General features: G+C 34.3%; 1 pseudogene; it reads left to right on the plus strand.

The window, feature by feature from the left end:
- Positions 1 to 12,798, plus strand: part of LOC131155973 (auxin-responsive protein IAA13-like) — a 123,816-nt pseudogene extending 111,018 nt beyond the window's left edge.
- Positions 12,799 to 20,664: the final 7,866 nt, after the last annotated feature.

Genomic DNA, 20,664 nt, shown 5'->3' on the forward strand with positions numbered 1-20,664 from the left:
AAGAATTTTTTACAAAAAATACTTAGCTAGAAAAATATTTATCTAAAAATAATTTTATATATTATAAGTATTTTTAGTATATTTATTTTTTAAAAAATACTTATTTTTTTGAATTTTTTTTAAAATAATTATTAATTCAATTGTCGAAAAAATTGAGTACATTCAAAAGCCTTCCTTGGAAAAAATATTTTATAATTTTTTTACAATTAAAACACATTTTGCTTTATTAACTTCAAATTAAAATATTTTGTTTTTTTAATTGGTTATAAGATTTTTAAATTTTAATTTATATATATAGCCGGTAAATCTCGCAGGTTAGTCCTGCGAGATTTGCTCAGTGCCACGCGTCACCACCCTATTGGGCTAAGCCTTTAAATCTCGCAGCTTCATGCTGCGAGATTTTCTCTGCAACCGTGCCACGCGTCAGCTGCGAGATTACGTGAGCATCAGTTTGGGAAATTTTTTCCCAATAAGAGTATTATTTAATATTTTATTTCTTTTTAATAATAAAATGGGAAAAAACTCTACACATACGCCATAAATTTGAACACACACCAAGCACACTCACATTCCACATATTTGAAGATAAACCAGCACTCATTACAATCAGAATGCACACATCAAGAATATGAACGCAGAGCCCTAAGTCCACGGAAAAAAGGGGGGATACTTATCTGTTAGGGAGTCTCCTCTGGCACCAAACAAATAGCCATTAGGTCACCATATTATGAAATAGGGTTTTAGGGGGGTGAAGGTAAAAATGGGCACCACATAGCCACCCTCAGGCACAAATTCCACCCTCACTCTCTACATGAACAAACCCCTTCATGGCACCTCATGACATCCCAGCACAGCTACAAAGAATAGCAAGAAAACAACACACGACTGCCTGTGGGAGAAAAAATAGTAAGAGGAAGAAGGATGGAAAAAAAAAAACTAAAGGAGCACAGCTGAAAGAGTAGGAGAAAGAGAAAAGAAATAGAGAGAAAGAAAAGAAAGACAAGAAAGGAATACCTCATGACTCTCTCTCTCTTTCTTGTTACACATACACACACTTAAAGAGAAGAGCAGCAACTCCCTCTTGCGCCCAGCTCTCCCCGTGCGAGTTTTTTTCCGCATTAACTTTTTTTTAAAAATATATTAAATAATATCCCTTTCTGGGAAGTATTTCCCAGAATGACTCTGACGTAATTTCGATACTCTAAGTAGCGAGATTTCCCACGTGTTGACCTTAAGCAAATCTCGAGTAGCGAGATTTCATTGCCACGCGCCTTTGCCAGAATGGGCATTTAAATCTCGCTACTCCAAGTAGCGAGATTTTCTATGCACCAGGTTTTCATTATTAATAAATTGTTTTCTGAATTATTTGAGTGAAGAATCAATTATTAATTTAAAATTTTATTGACCCCATGGGTCATATCCCAGTTTTGATAATGAAAAATACTCATGTATTTAATGGATATTTAGTTCATGTGCAGGTCTATATTAGCAGATATATTAATGGCACGTGAAAGCTTAAAGTTGGAAGACCCAATACATGTTGTACTTTATTTCATTATCATTTAAAGGGTCTGTAATAGTAAATAGGGCTTTGATTGTAACAATTGCATGCATCACCTACATGATGTAATGTGTAAGCTCAAAATGAAAATGACCTTAGAAAGACCTTAGGGAACACCCTTCGGTTGATCGACACCAGATTTTTTCCGCGTCCTTGAACTAAAAAGGACCTAAAAATGACCCACGGACACTCACACATGCATATATATGAATGGTCATTTGAATAGGGTGTTTGCCTGCTTAAATAAGACCAAGATGCTCGAAATAGGCACATTCGGTCGACCATACTTCACAGTACAAATACTCCAGGTCGACCAAACATGGACCAGGTTAACAGTTTGACCACAGTCTGGTCGACCGAACTCATATAGTTCATTTACACCTGGTCGACCGAACTCTCTTTGAGTCAACACTTTGACCTCCTCGTCGACTGAGCCCAAAATAAACGCCAACGCTCTAGTGGACCGAGGATCCTCGGGAGATGCCCTAATGGTCTGGTCGACCGAACCATTTAGTTCATTTCTTCCCAGTCGACCGAACCGCGCTGTTTTTAAAAAATCACCATTCTAGTCGACCGACCAGTTAGTTCATTTTCATACTAGTCGACTGAATCTTGCTGATTTGAAAAATTCGCCTCGAACATACTCGTCCAGTCAACCGACCTAGGCAGTTCATTTTTGGCCCGGTCGACCGAACCATATGAGCTTGGGTCGACCGGTGCTCTCAGGTTGCCCTACATTTTTACCATGGATAAATATTTTTAGACAAGGTTAATTAGGGTTAAAATGATTTAAAACAAAATTGATAATAACCTATATGTCCTAACGGCTAAAATTCTTCCAACTTCTATAAATAGCCCATCATTTGCAAAGATTAAGAGAGATTAGCCATTTTGATTAGGAGAGATTCTCCAAAATTCCCAAAACCCACAATACTCATTTCTAAGCTCCAACCACTCATACTTACCTTCTCTTATTGGAAAAAGTCGTTTGTAAGCTAATTGAATGATTGTCTTGAAAGGTTTGCTCTCCTTGCGTGTTTGATTGAAACAATTTTCTTGAGAGCCAAACCTAAGTGTTCTTAGGGGGCTTTGTTCATAAGCCTATCGTAAGAAGACTTACCTAAGCTTATGAGTATTGCATTTGTGTTGCAATATCTTAGAAAGCTTGTATTTGTTTTTGGGTTGGGAAAATATTTTCAAAAACACACTCAAATATCTTGTGTGATTTATATTGACATATTTGTGAGAAGATATTTTTGTTTGTGATATTAATCTTTATTGCAATATTTATTCACTCACATATTATTTGCTTAATACAAATATTACATATCTTTTACAAACCAACCATATACATTATTTGATATTTACATGCTTAAGACATCCTGCTGATTGAAATATTTGAGACTTGATAACTTTGTGTGAACTTATTGATTGAATATCTTGAGATACAAAGAGTTCTTATTGATACTCTCACGCACTCATTACACTAATAGAAAATATATTTGAGAGCTGAAACATTAAACCACACTGAGCTTACATATTATATCTTATTTGTGGTGTATATGATTGCACGTAATTGGGTACGTATCTACTTTACTTGAAAGCACAATGACTGTACCGTTTCATTGATTGAGAAAAACTGTTGTATTCCAAGCACGTGCCTGAAGAGGGAGACTAGCCCTTTGAAATAGTCCCGGATTGGCTTAGACTCGGTTAGGAAAGTTAGATGCGCCACCCTGTTAAGGCGTGTAGGTTGAAGTCAACCCCGCTAATTGACCTGGTTGTTAAGGTTAAGGTCCGCCCTGTGCTAATTGACCTAGTTTGTAATCGGTGCCGCTCCACCCTTAAGTGAGTCTTTAGTGTAATCCTCGGGCTTACGAGTTAGAGGCGGGGACATAGGCATAGTTGGCCGAACCCCGATAACATATCGTGTGTCTGTTTACATTTCCACACTTTATATTTACCGCACGTGTATGTTTTGGTATGAATGATATGCATGATTTAAATTCCACATATTTTATTTATCGGCACATGTGCAATTGTATAGAAAGACCTTAGGTTACCAATTCATATTGACTTCTGACTTAACCTAGGAGAAAAGTTTAAAATTTCAATTCATCCTCCCCCCCTCTTGGGAATACACCAGTTCTAACAATTGGTATTAGAGCCTTGTTGCACTAGACTCAAACGTTTTTGCAAAAAGATCGCAATAGCTCACTTTGGTTTATCCCCATTCAGTGAGAGACAGTCACTTTCCAGTCCTCCATTATTTTGTGGTGTCAATTACACCACATGGAAAGTTAGAATGACCATATTTTTGAAATCTATGGACTGGAGGGTTTAGCTTGTGACTGCTAAAGGAATATGTGCACAAATAAATGAAAATGATTTTAATATGATTAATTCTAATGCCATGGACATGTTATACCTTGCGTTAGATTCTGATATTTTTGTTGAGTGTGTGGCATGTCATAGTGCACAGGAAATCTGGGATGAACTAGAAAAGAAATATGGAGAATCCAAGGAGAAGGAGATCTTAACTCCTCCGAATACTCCGAGCTCAAATGATCAAAAAGAGGTAAATCATAAGCTAGAAATCAACAAAGAGGTATATGATTCTCACTCTAACTTGTTTGATGGCTTTTGTGATGAATGTTGTGATGGGTCATATACTGAATCATTTGTTGATAATACTATAAATGATTTATGCTATGTTTACTTTGAAAAATCTTGTGATGAATCATCTGATTGCTCATGTGATATTTACTATGATGATTCTCGTGCCAAATCATGTGATGTATCAAATGCTGGATCATCTATTGAAATTCATAATAATTCCGTTAATGATGTATGTGATGATTCATATATTGAATGTTGCAATATATTATGGAATGAATCATCTCTTGCATTTTGTGACAAATTTGTTGATGATGCATGCAATAATATATGTGAAAATGATTGTATTAAATCTTTTGTTGAATCATGTGCATCAAATTTTGGAAGCATGAAATCTTATGAAAAACAGAAAAAGAAAATCCTTAATGCTCATAAGATTACAGTTAGGATGTGTAAGCAGAAAATCTTTCTGAAAACAAAAATAAAAGGTTGGCTGCACAATTAGAAAATCTAAAATACTACCACGCCATCTTAGAAAAGAGAAAGATTAAGAAAATCTTAAAAATTATCTGTTTAGAAGAAGAAATTGATGATTATTCTAGAGCTACACTCAAAGTTATAAATGAGAAGAATAATCATAATAAAGCCTTAGAGATTAAAAAGAAAAATCTTTTCAAAAAGGATTTAGGACTATCACATAATTCTCACTATGATGTCTCTACAAGCAATCATAAGAATTGTAAGCATATCCTTTCACGCATTTACAAAACCTGCTTGCATTATAAAAGAAAGAGGCACAACCAAATTATTCTCTTATCCAGAAGTGCCAGAGGGTTAGAAAAAGAAATGATTTGGGTAATCATAAAAGCAAACCTCGTAGGTCTTAAGGCAAATTGGATTTAACTTAATATTACTTAATTATTTGATGTTTCCTTAGTTCCTAGGCTTAAGTTTAGAGGGGTGTTATGACTGTAGGTTTAGGAAGTGGTTGTTGCTTATAATGAAAATTTTAGTATGCGCACTCACCTATATTGTTATACTAAGAATCTTTATCCACTTCCATATGGACATGGCATGTATGCCTGGTATTTAATTCAAAATGCTTAACCTGTGCTAACATGAAAATAACAAGTTTAAGCATACTTTTATCCATTGCACAGAATTGAGCTTTAGGGACCTTGTCTTGCATTATATCTTTTTACCCTAATATCATTAGTCAAGACCTGGTCATCACTCTAGGTATAAGCAATGATAATAAATTCCATATCTATCTTGTGCTAAAAAATAAGACATCCCTTACACAATCAAAATTAGAGGCATCCACTTGGGAATTTGTATTTTATTGTTAAATCAAATTATTCCCTTTGAGCTTAATAATTAAATCCTCTAATCTTGATTCACTTATCCCCTTCATAGAAAATCCTTACCAAACTATGATCATATTCGGTAAGGTTTCACCTATCTACTTGTATCCTTGTTTTAGATTGTAATTATATTTATAGGATACTTTCCATTCTCTGAAGAGCATTGCTCACAACATTCACATATCCTATATGCTCTTTGCCAAAGCATGGACATGATTACTAAGCATGAAAACATTTTTGAAAATGTCCACTCATTCTAAATACTCTTCTGAACTAAATGATAATTTGATTGTCAAGAGTATTTACTCATTTTCACTTCACAAGCTCTCAAATTATTAAGTCATATCCTTTAGAGCTTTATATACTTAGAGATGAGTTAAGTGACTAACTTGATTTCCTAGGTCTTAATCTAGATGAATGCATAAAATTTAAGTAGACCTATGCATGTGTATTTTTAAAATTGAAAGTCATTCTAACTTGTGCCTCACACACATATTGAAATTCATATCAATAAAGGCAATACTGGCTTAGCTCACTTAAAGAAATAATCATCAAAAATCTTAAAACACTTGGCTAAAGAACTAGAAAATGAAAAAGGCATAAATTGAATGAGTGCATAACTTAGGGGGAGCCTCTCTCTTTTATGACTATTTATATTAAATGCTCTCATGATCATAGTTTATATGCCTCAATGAATGATAGCACTGTATTGAACTCAAATCTATCCTCTACTCTCTACCATTTATATTCTTGGTTTGATAGATTATATTTTATAAATGGCTATTTTGCTATCTGATTGCATGCTTAGTATATAATGCCTCTTGCATGGCGGATTCAGTTGATGAGAATTGCATGCTGGTAGTTGATATAGGTTCTCATGTGCCTTGAACTTAATTATAATTTGCTTGATTGAATCTATCAGGTGCAGGTTTTATGGAAGAATGTCTAATTTACAAATGACATGCTGCTAAAATTTTGATAGGAATTTTCCCAAAATAAAACCTTGTGCTAAAGATGATTATGATGAAATTAATGTTAACAAATTTTTGAAAGGATAAGTGAAATCAAATAGATAATTAAACTTCATCCTAACATAATCATCAATCATTTAGAAAGGCTCAGATCCATCCCTATAGGAAGCGCATAAACGATCCATATGCATCACTTTCATTTATTGAATATCGAGGCTCTTGAGAATACCCTAAACATTATATCCAGTGCTTAAAGTTGTATGATTTGATATGGAATGTTTTCGGGTCATGAACATTATTGCATGTCTTAATATATATCTTCTGATGCATCTATGGTCTATAGGGACAACTATACTAATCAAGTGGCAAATGTAAATGACAAATACTCAGTATAGTTGATTTTAAAGATTTAGATTGATGACTTATACTACTAAGAAAAATAAATTAATCTTTGGTTAGTATAAGTAGTTAAAGAATCTAAGCACATATTCAAATTGATAGGGGGAGCATCTAGAATTAAATTACTACCCTATTTTGCTTACCCATATGTTTAGCTTAGATTTAGAATGAATTCATTGTGGCATGTGCTTGAATGAAAAGATTTTATTGAAAATCATAATTTGAAGCATGTTTATATTGCCACAACTGTTTGTACTTGCCATATGATCTTGCATGTGATTGGTATGGCAAAAATTTTAGGATCATTATGGTTTTGGTTTTCTGGTTATTTTAGTATGTGCTTAATGGACAAACCAGAAAACTTGTACTTTCTTGCTTTAAATTAAAATCTTATTTTTCCAACAAGCAACCCCCAACACCATTTTGCAAACATTAAAAAAGGGATGTATATTATAATTATATATGTATATATATATATATATATATATTTATCTACATTAACTTCTGGCAAGATCAAATTTCAAAACAAACTCTTTTTCCTCTTGCCTCATTATTATTATTATATACATACATGTATTTCAAAATTGCATAACTTTGAGTATAGTCTTAATTGACTATCGTGCTTTTAAAATGAAATGCAATATGTCATGCATATGCGCTGAATGATTAATATTTGTTGCATGCTGGATTTATTTGGTAGGATGAGTATATAAGCAATGCACATGAGTGAACATCATCCTTGAGCTTAATTCAAGTAAGTGTGTATGCAAATATACATGGGAATTTAAGTCTCAATCTCAGGATAAATCAATAAGAACTTAATGCCTAAAATCTCTTGCATGCTAAGTAATACTAAGAAGAATGAACATACGATGGATGTGCTTAAATGAAATTCATTCTTGAGCGTAAACGCACTCATGTATGCCTGAGACTATATCGGGGAGTTTAAGCCCCATCCTTGAGAAAAGAATTATAACTCACCAAGCTCCGTGGACCTATACTATTAATTGGCTTTAACTTTTTAAGTCTAATTTGTTTCATTACTTATACTGTATTAGAAACTTAATGAACTCTCATAATTAATGTCAGTATAAGTAGATGCTTCCTAGATATTTCATAGTTTGCATAAATTTAGGGGGAGCTCTCAAGTAAAATTTACAAGTCTAAGAAACAAATTTTACAGTTGATTTGTTTTATTGCCTTAGACTTTGTGAATATAGATTGTTGCTTGTGTGCATAATCCGTATGTCTACTCTATGATGCCCTTGGACTTTACATTTTATTGCATGATCTTATTGAGCTTTATATTCTATTGGTTATATCATACTGAACATTTTGAGTAGTTGTAGATAAACTGTTAGGAAATAAAAACTCAAACATGTTACATGTTCTATAGGATTTGTTTTGGAAAGTCCAATTTTCAAACAGCACTCTGCCGAATTTTTTTTCAAAATCTTTCCAAGACTTATAATGTATAAATGTAACATTTACCCATTGCCTAAAGTGTTAACTCATATGACCTTTTTTTCTAATGTCAAAAGGGGGAGATGAAGAGGCAAAAATATTTGGGTTAAAATTGGTTTTTATTTAATGCATATTGATAGGGAGAGCCTTCTTAGGCTATACCCATATTTTTTCTTCATGTATTTTTCATCATCAAAAAGGGAGAGATTGTTAACCCCATGGGTCATATCCCGGTTTTGATAATGACAAATACTCATGTATTTAATGGATATCTAGTTCATGTGCAGGTCTATATTAGCAGATATATTAATGGCACGTGAAAGCTTAAAGTTGGAAGACCCAATACATGTTGTACTTTATTTCATTATCATTTAAAGGGTTTGTAATAGTAAATAGGGCTTTGATTGTAATAATTACATGCATCACTTGTATGATGTAATGTGTAAGCTCAAAATGAAAATGACCTTAGAAAGACCTTAGGAAACACCCTTCGGTCGACCGACACCGGATTTTTTTCGTGTCCTCGAACTAAAAAGGACCTAAAAATGACTCTAGAACACTCACACATGCATATATATATGAATGGTCATTTGAATAGGGTGTTTGCATGCTTAAATAGGACTAAGATGCTCGAAATAGGCACATTCGGTCGACCGTACTTCATAGTACAAATACTCTCGATTGACCGAACACAAACCAGGTTAATAGTTTGACCACAATACGGTCGACCGAACTCATATAGTTCATTTACACCCGGTCGACTGAACTCTCTTTGAGTCAACACTTTGACCTCCTAGTTGACCGAGCCCAAAATGAACGCCAAAGCTCTGGTCGATCGAGGATCCTCGGGAGATGCCCCAACGGTCTGGTTGACCAAACCATCTAGTTTATTTCTTCCCGATCGACCGAACTGCGCTGATTTTAAAAAATCACCATTCTGGTCAACTGACTAGTTAGTTCATTTTCATACTGGTCGACCGAATCTCGTTGATTTGAAAAAATCGCCTCGGACATACTCGTCTAGTCGACCGACCTAGGCAATTCATTTCTGGTCCGGTCAACCAAACCATATAAGCTTGGGTCGACCGAAAGGTTTCTGGTCGACCGATGCTCTCGGGCTGTCTTGCATTTTTACCGTGGATAAATATTTTAAAACAGGGTTAATTAGGGTTAAAATGATTTAAAACAAAATTGATAATACCCTATATGTCCTAACGGCTAAAATTCTTCCCACTTCTATATATAGCCCATCATTTGAAAAGATTAAGAGAGATTACCCATTTTGATTAGGAGAGATTCTCCAAAATTCCCAAAACCTATAATACTCATTTCTCAGCTCCAACCACTCATACTTACCTTCTCTTATTGGAAAAAGTCGTTTGTAAGCTAATTGAGTGATTGTCTTGAAAGGTTTGTTCTCCTTGCGTGTTTGATTGAAATGATTTTCTTGAGAGTCAAACCTAAGTGTTCTTAGGGAGCTTTGTTCATAAGCCTATCGTAAGAAGACTTACCTAAGCTTCTGAGTATTGCATTTGTGTTGGAATATCTTAGAAAGCTTGTATTTGTTTTTGGGTTGCAAAAATATTTTCAAAAACACACTCAAATATCTTGTGTGATTTATATTAACATATTTGTGAGAAGATATTTATGTTTGTGATATTAATCTTTGTTGCAATATTTATTCACTCATATATTATTTGCTGAATACAAAGATTACATATCTTTTGCAAACCAAGCATATACATTATTTGATATTTACATGCTTAAGACATACTGCTGATTGAAATATTTGAGACTTGATATCTTTGTGTGAATTTATTGATTGAATAGCTTGAGATACAAAGATTGCTTGTTGATACTCTCACGCACTCATTACACTGATAGAAAAATATATTTGAGCTGAAACATTAGACCACACTGAGTTTACATATTATATCTTGTTTGTGGTGTATATGATTGCGCGTAATTGGATACATATATGCTTTACTTGAAAGCACAATCACTGTACCGTTTCATTGATTAAGAAAAACTGTTGTATTCCAGGCACAAGCCTGAAGAGGGAGACTAGCCCTTTGAAATAGTCCTGGATTGGCTTAGACCAGGTTAGGAAAGCTAGGTGCGCCATTCTGTTAAGGCGTGTAGGTTGAGGTCAGCCCCGTTAATTGACCTGATTTTTTAGGTTGAGGTCAGCCCTGTGCTAATTGACCTAATTTGTAATCGGTGCCGCTCCACCCTTAAGTGAGCCTTTAGTGGAATCATCGGACTTGCGAGCTAGAAGTGGGGACGTAGGCACCGTTAGCCGAACCCCGATAACATATCATGTGTCTGTTTACATTTTTGCACTTTATATTTACCATACGTATATGTTATGGTATGAATGACGTGCATGATTTAAATTCTACATATTTTATTTATCGACATATGTGCAATTGTATAGAAAGACCCTAGGTTACCAAATCATATTGACTTCTGACTTAACCTAGGAGAAAAGTTTAAAATTCCAATTCACCCCCCCCCCTCTCTTGAAAATACACCAATTCTAACAATTTTCACTTATAATAATTTATAGTTTGTAATTTAGTTTAAAATATTTTTTATCAAAAATTTATATAACAGTCATACACTATAAATATACACTAATTATATTTAATTAAATAGGGAAATCTTCATATATTTTTTTGAGTAGGAAATATTTAAATATTAACATGTTCCATTTGTTGCTACTATCTCTGGCACAAAGAGAGTCTCTGATCCATCAATTTATCATACTGTTCCTTTTGATGGAATTAGGATTTTAATATCCGCATTTATGGCATTTTGTATTTTGTGTTTGTTCCTCTATTATTCTCTCTCTCTCTCTCTCTCTCTCTCTCTCTCTCTCTCTCTCTCTCTCTCTCTCTCTCTCTCTCTCTCAGTTTCTGTTCCACCATTTTCCCTATAAATTCTAATGTCATTTTTATTTTGCTGATATGGATGTTTTGATTTTCTTCTATTAAGGGTTAACCGTTTTTTTTTTTTTTAAATTACAGAGAAAATTGGAATGATGAAGAGTAGAGAATAAAATGTTGATCATGAGGATAACTAAAAGATTGGGATCTGCCTCCATTAATTTGGATTGTTAAAAGATTGGAATCATGGCTGCTTCCATTATTCTCTCTCTCCATGTGTCAACTAATATATTACTCATTAGTCATTACTATAATTAATTTTGTTCATTGGAAGCAGTCAGGTTGTGGGATGACCGCCTATATGGCTTATAGGATGAACAACTTGGCTAACCAGGTAAGGACACCGCCCATATGGCTTATAGGATGAACAACTTGGCTAGCCAGGTAAAGACTCTGACCTCTAAAGAAGATGAGACATGTGAGGATGATAAATTGAAGAAAACTTCAAAGAAAAAAGTGTACAATGGTAGCAATAAGAACAATATTGTTGCTATAGAAAAAGGACATCTTGGGTTTGTTAAGGTTAACATGGATGGATTGCCAATAGGGAGGAAAGTGGATCTAAATGCTTCTTCTATATATGAGACTTTAGCCCAAGCATGAGAGGACATGTTTGAGTGAAGAATCAGGCGTCACTTCCATTCGTGAGTGTAATCTTTATTTTTTATATTTTTTATCAATAATGTATAATTTACTTATTTTCTATCAATTCAATCTTAAATATTTTGATGTGAAACTATTGTTAAATCATTGCTGCACCTCAATCTAACGACTAACTTTTAGAACCAAGTGGTTTAAGATGAGTTGCATAGATAGTTCCTTTCTAGTTTTAAAATGTAATTATGATTGTGTAACTATGTTCGAGTGGAGAGAGTGAACAATAAAGAAAGGCCACCAAGATTTTAAATGGATCATCCGAATTTTTGCTCACTTATGAAGATAAGGAGGGGGACTTGATGCTCGTACAAGATGTTCCTTGGGAGTATGCACCTTTCATTTCATTTTAAATGATTATACTAGTGCAATATATTTATACTTATGTATATATGTTTTCATGAATGAGTCTTTGTGTGTCTATATGCACATATTTATGCCTGATGTTTGTATATGCACTACTAAGCCCCAAATGGCATCCCATCAAATGATAAGGCTAGCCTTGTGGGAGACTAGCTGGTCTATTTCGAGCAACATTTTAAGGTGTAGGAGCAGTAGCTGCACTACTAGTAACGTAATATTAAACATTTTGGACCATGCTTTTGAGACCTGTTTCATTCAAGTTCCTAGGTACTTTGGATAGGTAGAGGCCTATGTCGATGGAAAAGACAATATTGTCTTTGGAAATTTAGATGTTATGTAAATGCTGACAATATATATGGTAAACATATGTTTGTTGGTTTGTATATAGGATGTTTCTCAACACAGTGAAGAGGCTTAGAATCATGAAGACATCAGAAGCTAATGGACTTGGTACCTAAGATTATTAATTATGAAGACATCGAAGTTTGGAAATGCCTAGATGGTACGAAATTATATGTTAACTAATTTATTTAACACAACTATAAAAATCAAGAAAATATCAAATGAATAGAGGAAAAACACTTTAATCCCTATAAACAAAAATAAAGAATATATTTACAATTGTACTAATTACTCTGCAATTACGCTTATGAGTCATGGAATGGAACTGCGGTAAAGGATAGTGGAACTAGCATTAAGGTTTGAAGCTAAGGTTTCAAAAAATCAATTTAGTTTTATACTTAGGAGCTCTATTACAAAAGTAATATATCTTCTAAGAAGATTGAGCATATAAAAATTCAATTCAAAATTTTTGTATACATTGAACCTATCAAAATACTAGAATAATTTCGGCAGAGTCTTATTTACAAATTGAGCATATCCATCCACGCACCTGTGCAAAGAAAACACTCTTCAAATACAATTGATACCAGTATGTTCACAACGTTACATTCACAAGTTTCGTATACTTTCAACCTATCAAAATACTACAATAATTTCGGCAAAGTCCTATTTACAAATTGAGCATATCCATCCACGCACCTGTGCAAAGAAAACATTCTTCAAATACAATTGATACCAGCATGTTCACAACATTACATTCACAAGTTTCGTATATATTCAACCTATCAAAATACTATAATAATTTCGGCAGAGTCCTATTTACAAATTGAGTATATCCATCCACGAACCTGTGCAAAGAAAACATTCTTCAAATACAATTGATACCAGTATGTTCACAACGTTACATTCACAAGTTTCGTATACATTTAACCTATCAAAATACTATAATAATTTCGGCAGAGTCCTATTTACTAATTGAGCATATCCATCCATGTTCCTGTGCAAAGAAAACATTCTTCAAATGAACAAATTAACATGCTTGCCACTTTACATATGGGTCCTCTACACATTCAGAATTAAGAACAAATACATTATGTACAAATAAAGTAATGAACAAATACATGATGTACGAATGAAGTAATGAACAAATACATGATGTACAAATGAAGTAATGAACAAATACATTATGTACAAATGAAGTAATGAACATATATATGATGTACAAATGAAAAAATGAACATATACATGCCCTACAAGTGAAATAATACAATGATCATCTCCTACGCGGTCACGAGATGCCAATCCAACTGGATATGGCCAATATGATGTATCCCATAGAAGCCCGTCTCTTGTATCCAATCAACAATGCGGGGGACCGCGCCTATCCGGTCGTGTACACTCTGAGTGCCCCCTCGGCAATATAACACGTCAATGTGCGAATTGGTCCATGCCCGACAAGACCGGTGATGATCGCCCATCGTCAATACACTATGATCGGACAGCCCTGGATTGATCCTGCAAACAAAACAACATTGTTAAAGAGTCAACATAACAATAATAAGAATTGAATATCTGTCAAGGCTGCTTTCTCTGGGGTGGAAGTGAACGAAAATCTCCGGTTTCATCCTAGATGTGAACAACTGAAAATATCCCACCTAGCTTTTGTTCTCATGATGCATTATTCCCCATTAATCAACATAGTGACTGAATTGCGCCAAGCCCACCGATAGCATGGAAGGATATGTGTTCACCGAAAAAGGAAGGCGGCCTGGGACTCTTAGATCTGGAATCTAGGACTAAGGCTCTCATTACCCGAGCCCAAGATTTGGAATCTTGGGCTAAATGGATGCACCAGATTTATTTGAAAGACTTGCAGTTTTGGGATGAAGAGGCTAAGCATGATGCTTCCCAAATGTGGAAAAAAAAATAGTTGAACTTAAAAATCGCCTTGTTTAGAAGGAAGGAAGTAGTATGGCAACTGAAAACTTGTTGAAATTATGGGGCTACAAATGGGCAAATTGATTCATCTATGGCCTATGGAACAAGTGTAAAACAAAGAGATAGAAGTAGTATGGCACAAAGATGTTTGGAAATGTGGTAGTATCTCTAAGCATGCTTTTATCTTATGGTTGACGTGTGGCAGCACCCATAATCATTCTTTCGCCCCTCTTATGGCAATTTAATGTGTAGGACACGTCGTTTAACCTATAAGTGATAGGTCAGTGCGAACGTCCAGCCGCATCCCTAGGTTGTGTCTTTCTCGGACACCTCGTGCGGTTATGTCCTTCTTGACGACATATGCTGCACGTGATTTTTTTCCTAACTTCCCGGGTGTCCATCTTGTTGTGTATACGTGAGCTCCTAGGCCGACCTTTATGTCGAGCATATGTAGGATTTTCCTGCAATTTCGATAATGAGGAAGTTGGCCAATATGCCTCGTGCATAATTGGATGAAAATCCGCAGCATATGTCGTATAGTGCTCGGCAGTGCTCCAATATGGCTTAACATACTGGGTTGCATTTAGCCATGTCTCGGAACAGGAGACGAGAAGGGGGGAGCAAGAATAGTGTAAAGATTGCCACTTCCCGCAAGAGCATTCCCGCCTCTGGATGCTCAAAGTCTGGACATTGTTTCCTTTATGGGGTCCCAACTGCACAGTCGTGATGCTAAAAGTACCCCTAGACCGGTCGAACGTTGTGACTCGATGTCTAGTCTCCTTTAGCTTCCTTCTTTCCATCGCTAGCAATATATGCAAAGTCAACACATTTCCTCCAGATATTGCATTACTAGCAACCTCCTGTCATCTATTGAAATAATGTGCAACGTGATAAAATGTTAGTTACACAAGGGCCATTATGAGAAGGCTACAGGCGCCTTTTAGGATAGCGTTGAAACATTCAACAAGATTAGTAGTCATGTTCCCATACCTCTTTCTACCGTCGTGGCACTGAGTCCACATATAAGGAGGGATCTGATCGAAGAACGACTTCACTGGCTCCCCACCCTCATCGAATATCCTCTCTATCCACATGTCAAATTTTCTCACCTAATGCTCTTTTCCCGCTCGCTCAGCCATTTGCTTCAGATTGACACTCCGCACTTTCGTATTAAAGTTGCTCACCATATGTCGAAGGCAGAATCGGTGGTAGGCATGTGGTGGTTGCCAATCAGGATTGCGCTGCACTGCAGGGAAAATCCCTGGATGCCAATCTGATATCAGGCAAATGTCATCCCTGTTGGTAATGGAACATAGGCAACACAGAAACCAATTCCATGTGTCGAGGCTTTCCTCTTGCACAATAGCGAATGCAAGGGAAAATATTTACCTATTTGCATCCGAGCACGTCGCAATAAGGAGTTTGCCCCTATACTTACTATACAAGTGTGCCCCATCCACACATATAACAAGAGGGCGGTGACAAAAACCCTGAATAGATGTTGCAAATGATCAAAATACGGATACGAAGGTTGCGTTGTTCTCGCTACCTAGAACAGGAGTCGACCTCCACTTGACTATAGTCCCAGGATTGTACGCACACATCGCTTCCATCCACTTCAGTAACATTTCATAGGATTTCTCCCAATCACCGAATACTTGGGCAATTGCCTTCTGTTTGCCCAACCAAACCTTCTTATAAGAGATTGAATAGCCGAAGTGACGATCTATGAACTCCTTCAATGTGGTGATCGACGTTGATGCATCTCCCCTTATCATATTTACTATCTCCCTAGCAATGAGGGACGATGTGATTTGGTTATGGTCCTACAACAGAAGTTCGTTCAGACACGTGTGCAGACCACCATATTAGGTGATTTCGAATAAATGGTGTTTCATCCGATACATGGCACGCAATCTCCACATGCAATCGTGGTTGTTACACCTAGCAACCCATAAATCTGGGTAGATCGCACGACGTGGAAGTCATGGTGGGTGTGAGGGTGACATATCCGCATTGCTGCGATCAGTTGATCCTTCGATCTGAAGAGCATCCCCCTACTCAACTCAGAGGATTCATCCTAACGAGTCACGCGTATAGGAAGCTCATCCACCGCAGTTAAATCTGCAGCATCTAGGTCAATATGACCATACATCGAAGGCTCGCCCATGAATTAGGCATCAAACGTTGCGTCATCCGTGTCACGGTGGGGTGAGTTCACATCATCGAGGACATCATTTAACCCTTCACCCATTTCCTGCTCTTGCATGTCTTCATCTTCAAGATGAACATCGTTCGTAATGTTCATGCCCTCGTCCAATGTGTCGTTCGCAATGGCGAACAACGATGCTGGTCCCTTTGTCGGGACATCTTCGCAACCTCCTTGTGGAAATGTGTCAAGAACAAGTGCTTCGTACGCCGATGGCTCGAATGACAATCCCAGATATTCATTAAAATCGACCATAGACATACCACGAACCTCCACACTAACATTGAGATGATGTGTTTGTTGGGTGTCTTCACCGATTTCATCCAAATGCTCAGCAGGCGCGTCTAGCTGCCTAACCGCGATTACACCCATTTGAGGAATGGTCTTGACATATAATTGCACCGTTAAATATATCTCACCTACGCAGTGTGTCCAACACAATGCGCAGACCATAATCATCAGATATGGGAACAGCCTCGTAGAAAACTGTATTATTTAACCCTGGAAAAGGATATCTTGCGGTCACCCGCAATGCATATTGATCTGGATCAATATGCAAATATTTATATATCTTCGTATTTAATTTATTTAATTTACACATATGGCCAATTCGAATAGGTCGAAATGGCGGACTACTATAACAAACACCATCTGATCTGGTTATGATGTCCCCCCCTATATAATAATACCATCACCAGAGTACTGTTTGAACTTCTTGCCATTTAGATCGGCGATCAGGAAATAAAAAAAAAATCTACGCAAAACAAAATTGTATGTATAAGTGATATGTGTTACTTATAGTAATCAAGAATTAATTTCACTTAGTTTAGTCATCGTATAACTCTATTATGATCATTAAATTATCTTATAGCTTTTAAATTTTTGTGTATATAAATTGTAGAGTGTATTTTGTTAAAAAAATTTTTGATCTTAAACTTGGATTTGGATGTATTTGAATAATTTGTAATATAATTTTCCATTACATTTTATTTAAATCCAATGCAAATTCACATTTAAATCCGAGGTCTCTCCAAAGATAAGGTAATAATATTTGTTTATCATAAATACGCTTAGTGACATTCATATATCTATTGCAAAGTCACTTCTTTTTTAATACTCACCAAAACACTTCCCTAGTTACTCTATCATGAACTTTATTTAGTTTGGTAACTTAATTCTTTTATCAATTTAAAACGAGGTTCACTCGAGTTGAATTTGAGTTCAAACTTGCACTTGAACTTGACTCGTTCATTAAAGTGAAATAAGTTTTATTTGATTTGAGTTTAAGTTATATATTAACCGAGTTCAAATAGAACACTTTATGCTCAAGTCAAACTTGAACTCATTTCTTAATAAACAAACCAAGCTTACTAGTCATAGCTTCACTTATTTGTAGCCATAGTTTTGATTCGTACTTTTTGTTCTTTATATTTGTTTTTGTACGCTGAATAAACGTATTATGAAAATTTTTTATTCATATTGTTGGGTTTTTAGTTATTTATTGAAAAAAATAAAAATTAAATTTAGAGTTTTAGATGTTTAAACAACCTACTGTTAAGATACTTTAATATCCACGATTTGAAACATAATTTCAATTAAAATTGAATAAAAAAGAATTAGTAAATTTAAAATGTAGTTAAAATAAAGCATTCAAATTTAAAAAAAAAAAAATAACTCAAAATGATAAAAGTCATCTAGAAGTATATTTATTTTTCTCAATTATCATGTCATAATTACGTAAAACAAACTTAAAAATATTTATTTTATCATAATATTTTCAAGTTCTATTATTTTATAATTTTAATTATTGTACTCATATGATTTTGATTATTGTTTGATTCACAGCCAAAACCCAACATTTATTCAATCAAGTTTATTTATTTAATTATTTTAGTTTTAAAAATATTAACTAAGCATGTCGTTAGTTTTCAATTCATACTTTCTCATTTTAATTTTTAATTTTCATAATTTTTTTTATAATGATACCGAAAATAAATTTTATCATAATAAGCACTAAGCTTCTTTTATATTTTTTTATCAAGCCTCTCAATTAGCTAGAAAAAATAATAATAATTATTCCCAATTCTCTTAATTTATTTTATCCATAAAGCATACCACAAGCGTATAAGTTTTATTGATTTAATAATTTTTAAATGGTTTAATTTTGATGATTATATTATTCTAATTTCATCAAAATCTTTGTCTATATGTGTCATAGAAGTTGAAGCTAAAATTTTAATAATTTTTTCTACATAATTAGATTTTTGAAAAGCTAAATGTGATTCATAAACATTTTTAAATATTGAGATCTTCACACAATGCATCATGCTTAGATTAGGCGCATGTCACAATTAACATGCTATAAACAATTGAATTTTATGAAACATTCTTACAATTAAAATTTGAGATTCTTACACTAAAGTTTCCCATTCTAAACCAAAATAATAGAAAAAAAAATACAAAATCTAAAATGAGTAAGTAATGCTTTATAAATTGTCATCTCATAATTAACATGCTATATACACATACGGATTTAGCAATGCAATAATCAAATATTTATGCAATACGAATCTAAAATTTATGTAAGTCCACAACTTAAAATAAATAATAAAGTATTATTCTCAAATTTTACCATTGGAATATCGGTTTTATCATATTCTATTTCATGATAGAATAATAGAAACTTTTACAATATTACTTGTTTTATAATTACAATAATTTATTTTACAAAATACATAAATTTTTATACTATTATCATTTTATTCTTACAATAAATATTCCGCAGCCCAGTTAATACTATCTACGTAAATTATTATGTGCTAGGTAATTTTTACAATTTTAAATATTTCACTTCCAAATACAAGGCACAAAAGGTTTTATTCAAAATATTCGTCTACTATTCAAATATATGTATACATAATGGGAATTGCTTGTGGACATGACATTAAAATTTTTTCTTTTAACTTTTGTTTCCACATATTTTGAAAAACATACCATCTTTATTTCATCCTAACATAACACAAAATTTGTAAATATTAGAGAGGCTAGTACGTTTATTGATTTTGGTCAATTTCAACTATTTAACATTATCATCCTACATTTTCAAAATATAAATATATATTGCATACACAATTAACTGAAATAATGTGAATGAAATGGTTTCAAATTTTCATCTATTGTATTATGTTATTATTATATGATAATATTATTATTTTTATTTTTCTTGATTCATATTATGTTATAAGAGAGCATAAAAATCCAATGAAATTCAGGCATGGGAAACAACATGCATTTCATTCTAACTTAATGAAAACATGCATTAAGACATAAAATTGTTACTATATCATAAAAATACAAACAAAAAAATTTCAGCACTCTAAACAAAAAAAAATTCATGTATGTTTTTGTTTGGACAATATCATAAAAAATAAAATTCAAATACAAAAAAAAAAAAAAAAAAACTCTAACCTTAAAGAAAAGCGTTTCCGAACGAAGCTTTCAACACTCTAAACTCAATCAATTCCGATTATCAAACGAACTTTCGATCAAATAAATTAATTTCAAAATTTATGAACAATGAAACATTCAGAATATGTCTTACCCAATCTTGAGTTTATATACGCAGGCCCTAACGGTTAGGACCCCTCTCGTCACAATGGTAACTTGCGCAACACGTTCGGCCTGTCTCCTTCAATGATAACTTGCAGCTCTGCTCCTCCCCGTCTCTCTGCAAAGGTACCACTCTCTGTTTGCGAAGACAATGGAAGGAGGAACGACTGAGTAATGGCTGAAGCAAATCTCGTTGGTTCATCTAGCGAGATTTGCCATGCGTCGA

The sequence above is a fragment of the Malania oleifera genome, chromosome 5 (genome assembly GCF_029873635.1).
Source record: "Malania oleifera isolate guangnan ecotype guangnan chromosome 5, ASM2987363v1, whole genome shotgun sequence".
In the NCBI taxonomy this organism is placed as follows: domain Eukaryota; kingdom Viridiplantae; phylum Streptophyta; class Magnoliopsida; order Santalales; family Ximeniaceae; genus Malania; species Malania oleifera.